The sequence below is a fragment of the Lepisma saccharinum genome, chromosome 11, assembly GCF_977018435.1.
Source record: "Lepisma saccharinum chromosome 11, izLepSacc3.1, whole genome shotgun sequence".
Lineage (NCBI taxonomy): Eukaryota > Metazoa > Arthropoda > Insecta > Zygentoma > Lepismatidae > Lepisma > Lepisma saccharinum.
This window is the reverse complement of record NC_139239.1, coordinates 65,156,805-65,166,990: the sequence shown is the minus strand read 5'-3', so window position 1 is coordinate 65,166,990 and position 10,186 is coordinate 65,156,805. Positions and strand designations below refer to the sequence as shown.

The following is a 10,186-nucleotide window of genomic DNA, read 5'->3' as shown; positions in this document are numbered from 1 at the left end:
AATAAATGCCTGAACTTCCGGGCTCTAGTTATTATGTACAGTTTTTCTACCTACCTGTGGGTGATCGCGGCGATAGGGTTGAAATGATACACCACCTCTTATTCCTTTAGAAGCGGTTTGGATGGGGGGAGGGTGTGTGCTGTTCACATTAATACAAGGTCAGTCGAGTAGACAAACTGTGAAGAATAAGGTTCAGTACACTAACAATGGCAGTGAACCTGAGCAGTGTTGTACGTTTTATGTTAGCAAACATGAAAGTGAGCCTAAAGTAAACACATATTGCTTAAATATGTCGGTATTATATTATTCCGCAAATTTTGTCTGACCAAAATAATTTGAGTAATTAATTCGGCATAAAAGGGGAGGGCGAATGTTCTACCTTTTTGGGGGGGAGTGCGTCATAGGCCTCGGGAGTGGGGGCACCCCTGGTGCAGTGGTTTCCAAAACTTACAGGGGCGCCACGAAATGCTCCAATATTTTCAGTGAAATGATATGATTGTTCCAAATATGTGTTTAATTTTTAACTTCAGGCAAGCAACCTAACATCACTAACTGAGCGTTGCAAGTGTTAGATAGGCCTACATTCTGACTTGGGCGCCGCGAAAATGTCTTCAAACACTAAGGGCGCCGCGAAACGGAAAAATTTGGGAACCCCTGTAGTGGACGGTCTGGTAGTTTTGCATCAATGGTTATAAAACTGAAATTACTCAATATTGCAGACTTCTGTAGCCTGTCTCTCCCTCCACAACAAACCCATTCATTTATGCAAGAATGAAATCGAAATTCTTGCAAAATCTTGAAGAAAATTTTTAAAAAATCGTCACTTATTTTCGTAGGTTTCTATAGATTCATATTAATAGTTCAAAAAGGGGTCCATGCCCCCCATGTACCCTCCCCTGGGTACGGGCTTGTTTGGAAGTACCTAGTCTCGTTATCGTATCGATTTTTACAATGAAGTCTCGTGTCTCGCCTCGGTAACAAGCCATGGAACTTGCACCAAACAATGTGACATGCTATAATATTTTTAAAATACATACAACTTTTATGTGTGAACTTCCTCCGTTGCGAACCTTGTTATCATTGCTGATTACGGCATTCCTTTTAAACAAATAAAGGTATTCTGAGAAAAATGTTGCACAAAGTGCCAGTATCAGCTACTGATAAATAACTGCACTTGGGTGATTATAGAGGGAGTGTCACTTAACTGGTGAACGAAAGACAGTTGAACATTGCACGTTCTAGCATGCAACTTCGCCCTGATGTGCTATCGGACAGTGTTATGTTATGTATCTAGTATCGTATGGCCTGTAGAAGTGTGATTGCGAAGAACTGGTTTCACTATACCTTACAAGGTAAGTACCTTGCAACTGATAATTCCACCACTGTATTACTTAATACTTTTCTTACAGGCGATAAGGTACAGTGTGTTAATTTTTCAGATTAGTTGCTTGTTAAAAGTAGCCAGAAACTTTGCTCATCGTTTTTGTCTTCCCTTCGTTGCGAAACATGCCATGTCTTTACTCTTCAGAATCTTCTGTTAATTTCGACCAATCAGCTTTCAACACAGTGACATCGCAAGGAAAGAAAATCGTACCTTAATTAAACCACAGAAAAGATAATTTTATAATAAAATTATCTTCTCTCTGATTAAACTGATAAGGATGCATGAAATATTTCCATGGAAAGCAGTGTCTTTTTGTTTCTTTTCCTTTCTTCTTTTCTCTCTTTATTTCCTTTTCCCCGTGTATCTCTGTTTCTTTCTTTCTCTCTCATTCTTTCTATCATTCTTTGTTTCCCTCCCCCTTAATTTTGTTTCACAATCTCGTTCATTCTATCCCTTAGTAACCTTTCCTTTCCTCTTGTATCTATCTATAACATCCTTTCTTCCTCTCTAGTTTTCGTTCTTCTACATTATTTCTTTCTTTATCTGTTTCTATGCATCTTCTTTCTCTCTCACTTTCTTTCTTCCTCTGTTTCTGAAACTATATCTTTCTAACGTTTCCCCAACATCTTTTATCAATTTCATTCTTTCTTTCTTTATTTCTTATCTCCTGTGGTTTTCATTCTTTCTTTTTATCTGTATATCGTTTTCTTTCCTGGTTTATCTATTACTTTCTTTCTCTCTCTTCCTTCTTTCTTTCTCAATTTTTTCAACCATTTTTACAACCAATTTTTTTCCCTTTCTCTCTCGTTTCTTCCATTCATTCTATGTTATATTATTACTTTTCGTTATCTATTTCATCTTCTGTTTCTACATATCCCCCTCATTCTGTCTTTCTTTCTTTCACCGTTTTTCCATCTTCTATCACTTTCTCTCAATTTCTGTCTCCCATCGTCTCCTTTGATGTTCCCGTGTTTGCATTAGCTTAGCTCCACTATAAATTATTCTAAAAAATTCTCACATGGGTGTCGGGAGGGAGGAGGTCGAACAGGTCTGTCGACCCCCCCCCCCGGCATCGTTTATTTCAAGCTACAAAAAAGCAGAAACCTTATTATTTTTATTGCATAACAGAAATAAAGTTAGAGTAAGTAAACTGTTTAGAGATGTTAATAAATTATCAAATAGTTGAAGTGGTTTTATTATGTGTAAGTTTTATTTAGTTTTTTCTTTATGTTAATAAAATTCAATTAGATTTCATAGTTATTATTGTTTTTCAGTCTTGTTTTACTTTTAATGTGCGTATTGCTGTAGATTTGTTAATGATCTCGCTCGAGCGTGAAAAAGCATTGAACACACAACATTGTGGCAATTTCTTCACGGTAAATTTCTAGGTAGATTGATGGGCAGACGGGATCTATTAAAAGGCTTGCACATTTCCCAGATCTAACATCGTAGGAGGACTTTCACCTTCAGAAACATTTGAAGAGAATGGTGCATGCACTAAAAGTCCGTGATATTGACCATCTGAGAGAAGGCATAGTTGCTGTTTGCGATGATGTTGCACCTGCTACATTGCCAAATGTTCTATGTGAGTATGAGTGACGTCAACGAGTGTGCTCACAGAAACATTGACAACATTATAATGTGCATATATCGTAAGTAAAAGATATGCGTATAACTTTTTGCTGGCTAAATATACGTTGGAAAAACCTTCGCCGCTTCATTTCTCGTGAAATTCTAGCCTGATTTGATATATCACATCACCCCCTTTCCTTTGAATTTTTGCGTGGATGGAATTCAATATCGCGGTCAACAATATGCCGGACCTGCGCTTGACACACACAGCTAGGGATCTCCCTGTGCCTAACCTATTTCTTTCATGACCAGGATAACTCCTTTATATTTTGTAGGGGGTGTTAAGGGACTTTTGAGTCGGCATAGTTCATGTGATGAGGCTTTTATCAGTCACATAGTTACTCATATTATTTTGTATCTTCTGATCCCAGTGTAGTCTCAGAATGATTTTTTGATATGTTTTAGAGTATGGCATGAGGGACCAAATATTTTTTTCCCACGATTTTTGGTGATGACTTGTTTTGAGACATTCAAGGTCAAACGTCAAGGTCACGTGACAAAATTATATTTTTATCCAAAGGTATTTCTTGTTATATATCAATGGAAAGCTTGTTCAATTCCCTGTACAATAAGCTTTATTAGAGCTTTCTAGGCCAAATAGGGGCGGAGTTACAGCACATTTAGTATAGCTAAGCGGGCTGAAAAAGGCCAATTTATGAGAACTTCAACCTTGAATAATTTAACAATTACAAGACGCACGAGACTCAAAATTTTCATAGTTACTAAGTTCCATGCATAGTTTCAACTCCCCAAATCTCATGAAAATCGGAGATGGTCAGGCTGGAAATTGCACCTATCTGTGTTGATTTCGCATGGAATGACTCATATAGCTTATCATTGCGGATTCGTTGAGGACAAATAAAGATAATGTTAGGATGGATTTAATAGATTTGATTGCAGGGAATTACCAGAAGCTAAGGAAAACATATTTATTTGTAGCACTTCTTGTGGCAAAAAATAAAATTTGGCAATTCATGTCGAGCAAAGGTTATGAGTTTAAGGAAATATGTTTAAGAAAGCGAGAGTGAGCGCGAGTTCGATTCGAGTGCAAATATAGAACTGCATAACGGCGGTGTTACAAGACGCACGAGACTCAAAATTTTCATAGTTACTAAGTTCCATGCATAGTTTCAACTCCCCAAATCTCATTAAATAGGAGATGGTCAGGCTGGAAATTGCACCTATCTGTGTTGATTTCGCATGGAATGACTCATATAGCTTATCATTGCGGATTCGTTGAGGACAAATAAAGATAATGTTAGGATGGATTTAATAGATTTGATTGCAGGGAATTACCAGAAGCTAAGGAAAACATATTTATTTGTAGCACTTCTTGTGGCAAAAAATAAAATTTGGCAATTCATGTCGAGCAAAGGTTATGAGTTTAAGGAAATATGTTTAAGAAAGCGAGAGTGAGCGCGAGTTCGATTCGAGTGCAAATATAGAACTGCATAACGGCGGTGTTACAAGACGCACGAGACTCAAAATTTTCATAGTTACTAAGTTCCATGCATAGTTTCAACTCCCCAAATCTCATGAAAATCGGAGATGGTCAGGCTGGAAATTGCACCTATCTGTGTTGATTTCGCATGGAATGACTCATATAGCTTATCATTGCGGATTCGTTGAGGACAAATAAAGATAATGTTAGGATGGATTTAATAGATTTGATTGCAGGGAATTACCAGAAGCTAAGGAAAACATATTTATTTGTAGCACTTCTTGTGGCAAAAAATAAAATTTGGCAATTCATGTCGAGCAAAGGTTATGAGTTTAAGGAAATATGTTTAAGAAAAGCGAGAGTGAGCGCGAGTTCGATTCGAGTGCAAATATAGAACTGCATAACGGCGGTGTTGGATTACAATTTCCTCCCCAGTGCTAATGTGGAATCTCATAATAAACGGTCTCTTGGCAACTTAGAGGAGCAGGAAGCGGAAATGTAGGTGTAACCACAGATAAACGTATTATATCAAATCACGTAAACATATTATCACATTGTGAAATTCTAACGATCATATTACAATGTGTATTAAAAAATACGTTATCTCTTAAAAGTACTTCAAGCACAATCTAAATGTTTGACAAGAAATTGCAGCAACTGTTCCAGGCCAGTACTCAGATCCGAAATGCTGTTGGATTGATTGAATTACGTCAATTTTCTTCCACTTATTAGTTAATCGCGACGATGAGGATGAGTGATGATATGATAAAATTAATGAAGGGAAAATTACAAAGAATACCCATGTCCAGGCCGGCATTCGAAACCGGGACCGCTGAAGTGATAACCACTCCGCCACGGTGGTCGGCCAAATGCTGTTGGAGTATTCGATGTGACCACAAATGGTATGGTAGTATTGGAGCTAAAGCTAAACGTACAAGTGTAGAGTTACAATATTATGGTCCATACTAACGGAAAATAATCAACTGACTGATAGATAATTCCCCATCATCGACCTGACAATCAGCAACAGACCAATGCTGTCACACAGCGTATTGTTCGGATCTCAGAAGTATTCGAAGAGTAACAATGTTTTCAAATTTCCTTTAATTTGACATGGCATTTTCAAAAAGAATTTATTTATAAATTAAATTATACGTGTTAGCAATGACCATTAAAATAAAGGACATGTATAAATGCCAGTTAACCAAAAAAAGAGACATTTTTGCATCTCAATAGGGATTAAAAAGAACCCATTTACTTATGCAAGGACGAAATAGCAATTCCTCCACATCTCAAAAAAGTTGTTAGTGTTATTTTGGTAGGATTTTATGGGTTTCCATTAAAATGTTTCATACTTTGAGAGGGGCATGGCCCTTCCCCTGGGTACGAGCCTGAACTGTTCTGCTGTAAAGTGGATTAATTTTCATATTCATTAATCCTACGCTACTCTGTAACTGTCAGAGTAGTTTAGGATTAAGTGCAGTATCAGCCGCAGAAAACCAACAACCCTCATGATTAGGAAAGAAAACGAGATTTTATTAGGCTTCTGCCCAGCGAGGGATACAACTATCACAAGAGGGCCAAACTACGTTGAGGGGTCACTGCTTGGAAATACAAAGGAGGAATAAATAAACGTCTTTCTTTTCACATTGTAATGTGAGCGTAAGACTTTCACAATGTGTAGAAGACATCAAGACGAGCAATATTTCTTGGGAACGGTTTATTTCAGTTCTACGGTGCTATGGAAATAATATGCCAGCAGAGGCGCTGTCAGGGTGAAGTCATTAATCTTGCCCTCTTCCTTCGGATAATGCACACATAATTTCTAATCGTATTTGATACGTTTGCATAAAGGAAATAATTCTCAACATTTGTGAGAGTTATTTACATTTCACAAGACCCTTTGCACAGATAAGCGGTTATCTGTGATGCCTAGTGCATTGGGCGTTGCACTACATATTTTGTCGTTTTCCATTAGAAATAATAAATGTCAGTGGCAATATCCAATATTATATATTGGATTGGATCATAAAATGTAATTTGATATCCTGTAATTGACGAAACCATGGATAGTTGTAATCCCTAAGGTGAATAATAAATCATTCAATCAAGAGTGCATATTTGTCACGTGGTTAAATACATACATGTAGGAAAAATGCCTCTTTTGGATTGGTAGCATCCAAATGAGCAAAGCAACAAGTCACTTCCTGCTCAAATAGGCTAACCGGGACTGGATCTTCAGTTTAAAGCGGAAGCTGTGCCACTATGCCTCCACCGGAGATCGAACCCAGGACCTTTGATTTACAAGGCAAGAACGTTACTACACCATCAGGGAGGCCAGAAGTGGGCAAGACCTCACAAAGAAATTATGTCCTCTGAAAGATTGTCGGTGATGTATGGTGACATACTGAATTCACATGCTTGTGTACACAAAGACATACACACACACACACACACACACACACACACGTGTGTGTGTGTGTGTGTGTGTGTGTGTGTGTGTGTGTGTGTGTGTGTACCAGGGTTTGAAATCCATTCCCCCCCACCAACAATCTTGGCCTCAAAAATCCCCACCACCACAAATTTCCGGGGGGTGGGGAGATTTCTTGTAACAATAAACAAGAGATAAGCAAATACTTTTGATTTCAAATATACTTCACTAAGAATAATATCGAAAACACACACAAATTAATGTGGTTTCGAGTGTTGAATGATTTCTCTCTCTCAAGAGGTCATTAACAAATATACATCAATATGCACAATAGAAGTAGAACAAGAATGCAAGACAAACATAACTATGAAATGTAATTGATTTATATTAACATAAAGCCGTAAATATAAAACTTATTTATAATAAAACAATTTCAACTATTTCATAATTTATTAACATCTTTAACCAATTAGTAAAGGAATTAGTTTGCTACTTTATAATATCTGATATATATATAAGTAACAAATTAATTTCTTTATATGTAATTAATAATAATATATTTTTAATTTAGTGAATTATTTTTACTTTTAATAACATTATAAATATGTATATCGCATAATTTATATATATATTTGTGAGAGGAGGGGGTTTGTACATTAAGATCTTTCTCCCCCCACCAGTCTTCAATGATTTCACACCCTGGTGTGTGCCTGGTTGAAGGACATGCTGTGCCTCTCTTAGAAAAAAAAATATCTACATCCGCCTGTGACTGCATTCATTCAACAAGTTAAAGTGACACGTAGGAACAGTGACATTTTAATAATTTCATACAATGACAATTCGTGAAAACAAGAATTGACAAGAAAAAAGCTTAGATAATTTTAATCGATTTCCGTGGTGGAGTGGTTAGCACTTAGCACTGCGACACGAGGGGTAACGGGTTGGGGCATGGGTGTACCTTGTGAGCAGAGGCGTGCCCTAAGAGGGAAAGTGTGTTGGGGTGATACCCACCTTTGGCTCAGTATTCCTAAAAGAAAGTTAAATACAGGAAAATATGGCACTAAAAATATACCTAACCCCTCCCCTTCGAAAATCATGGACACGCCACTGCTTGTTTGTGAGTAGACTATTCATCAGTTATATCATATCATCACTCATCCACATTGTCGCCATTAGCTAAAGTGGCAGAAAAGTGACTCTAAATAACCAGAAATCAATTGCATGGTTTTAGACGTATGTAGCCTACTTGTTTAGTTATTGCAAATGGATGGACTGGCGGTTATGTACTCTTCCCTTGGCGTTCTGTCTTACAAGCAACCAAGTGGCGTATTTGTGTTTCTGATCCCTGCATAGGCGGATCTAGATTTTTTCTGCGAGGGGGACAATATGCTGTAAGCACGTGATACGCTGTAACATTGCAAATATGTATATTTTCTACCAGTGGCGGCGATGGGATTCCAAAACCGGGGGGAGTTGCCAAAACTGGGGGGGGGGCAAAGACAGTATATGTATATTTTCCCTTTGTAGTAGATAAGGTTTAGCATAGTGCGGGGTCAAAAGTGGCGAAAAGAGTGGGCAATTGCCCCCCATCCCCCCCTAATCGCCGCCACTGTATTTCTACATATTAAAAGAAGCCCCATGCACACACATATGTATATTTTCAGTACGTTATTCTGTAAGGAACTCCTCATATCCCCAATTCGATTAACACTGTAGAGTGTATTCAACAGTCCCGATTATCCTATTTGTGAAAAACGCAAAATTATATTATTGTCAACCCCCATAGCGGAGTTCTTATCACAACCCGCTACGACGCCAAAGGTGCCGGGTTCAAATTCCAACCTGGGTATGGGTGTTCTTTGTGAGTGTCCTTTCCATGGTCGTGGACAGAAAAAAACGTTCGGGGAGTGTTCTCGCACAATTGATTCATAATCACTTGTACTACTATACAAGCATGTGTTTTGTAGACCGAATACAAGTTTTTCAAATTATTGATAACCAACTCGTTTGAATCAGTTTCCAAATTCAAGTAGCTACTAGATTGAATTGTTTTTTTTAAGTCCACTTCATGCACAGTAATCACGTAGCTACTTAAGAGTAATACCATTGATTGATTGATTGATTTAGTTTATTTTACTTCGCGTTTTGTGCCTCTTGGCTTATTTGCGAAGATGGGGATGAGTGATGAAATTGATGAATGGACATTCACAAACAACCAAGCCCGAGCGGGATTCGAACCCGGGACCCTTGGCGTCGCACCACGATGCGCTAACCACTCGGCCACAGGGTCCGGCAAGAGTAATACCAGCTATGTCTGTGCAGGGTGAACCCCCTCACTAAACTCTTCTGGGTGGAGAGAGTTTTAGTTTTAACAACAAACCTAAGCAATTAGTTTGGGATTCGAATATACGTACTTACTTGACTGGAATAATGTCGAAAACATACAAAAAGAACGGACAACAAGGAGCCTCATATCTTAGGACACTGAACCCAGAAATTAGACCGACTTGTTATTTCTTCTCCATTTCTCATCGCCTTTCGTTAATTTTTGTCCCTCCTCCCTTACGCAAATCATTGTTCATCATTACATCAGTATAGTACATTAAAATCTTCAATTTGCAATTACATTTTGAATGAAAGACAGTCGATGTACGTAATATATTGTATATTTTATAATATAATTTGATTATTTAATAATTGACACATATTCAATGGCATTATTGTGTGTGTCTGTGTGTGTGTGTGTGTGTGTGTGTGTGTGTGTGTGTGTGTGTGTGTGATGGTGTGTGTGTGTGTGTGTGTGTGTGTGTATGTGTCTGTCTGTCTGCTCCTTCCTCCCCACCAATCTGCAGTGATTTCGCACCCTGTTTGTGGTAATACGAGGGTCACTAGTTATATTTTGAACCTTGGCAACACTGACTAAAGTTAGGGGCGATTTGACGTTTGCACGGAATCGTCTGGCATTATTGACCATAACGTACTTCAAATGTTTTGTCAATAGCTTCATTTGTGTTGTTTATGTTGCCTTGGAGATTGCGCGACAACAATAAAATGGAATTAACTCGTGAACATTTTCGTGCGATTATTTTTTAAGATTTTCGACGTGGATTATCAAGACAAGAGTGCATCGCTCAATTTACTTCCACATTTGGCGATGAAGCCCTATCCTTTGCCACTGTGAAACGTTGGTATAACGAATTTAATCGCAGCCGCCATTCGCTCACTGACGAGATTCGCGAAGGTCGTCCAAAATCAGTTTTTGTTCAAGAAAACATTGATGCTGTGCAAAACCTAATAC

At 38.0% G+C, this 10,186-nt stretch overlaps 1 protein-coding gene across 1 annotated transcript in view; it reads left to right on the top strand.

Moving 5' to 3' along the window:
- Positions 1–1,226: 1,226 nt before the first annotated feature.
- The window catches only part of rin (ras GTPase-activating protein-binding protein 2), a 72,102-nt gene continuing 63,142 nt past the window's right edge, over positions 1,227–10,186 (top strand). Inside the window, exon 1 of the mRNA XM_083131276.1 lies at positions 1,227–1,352. The gene's annotated coding sequence lies outside the window, so the exon portion shown is untranslated. The remainder of the gene's footprint in view (positions 1,353–10,186) is intronic.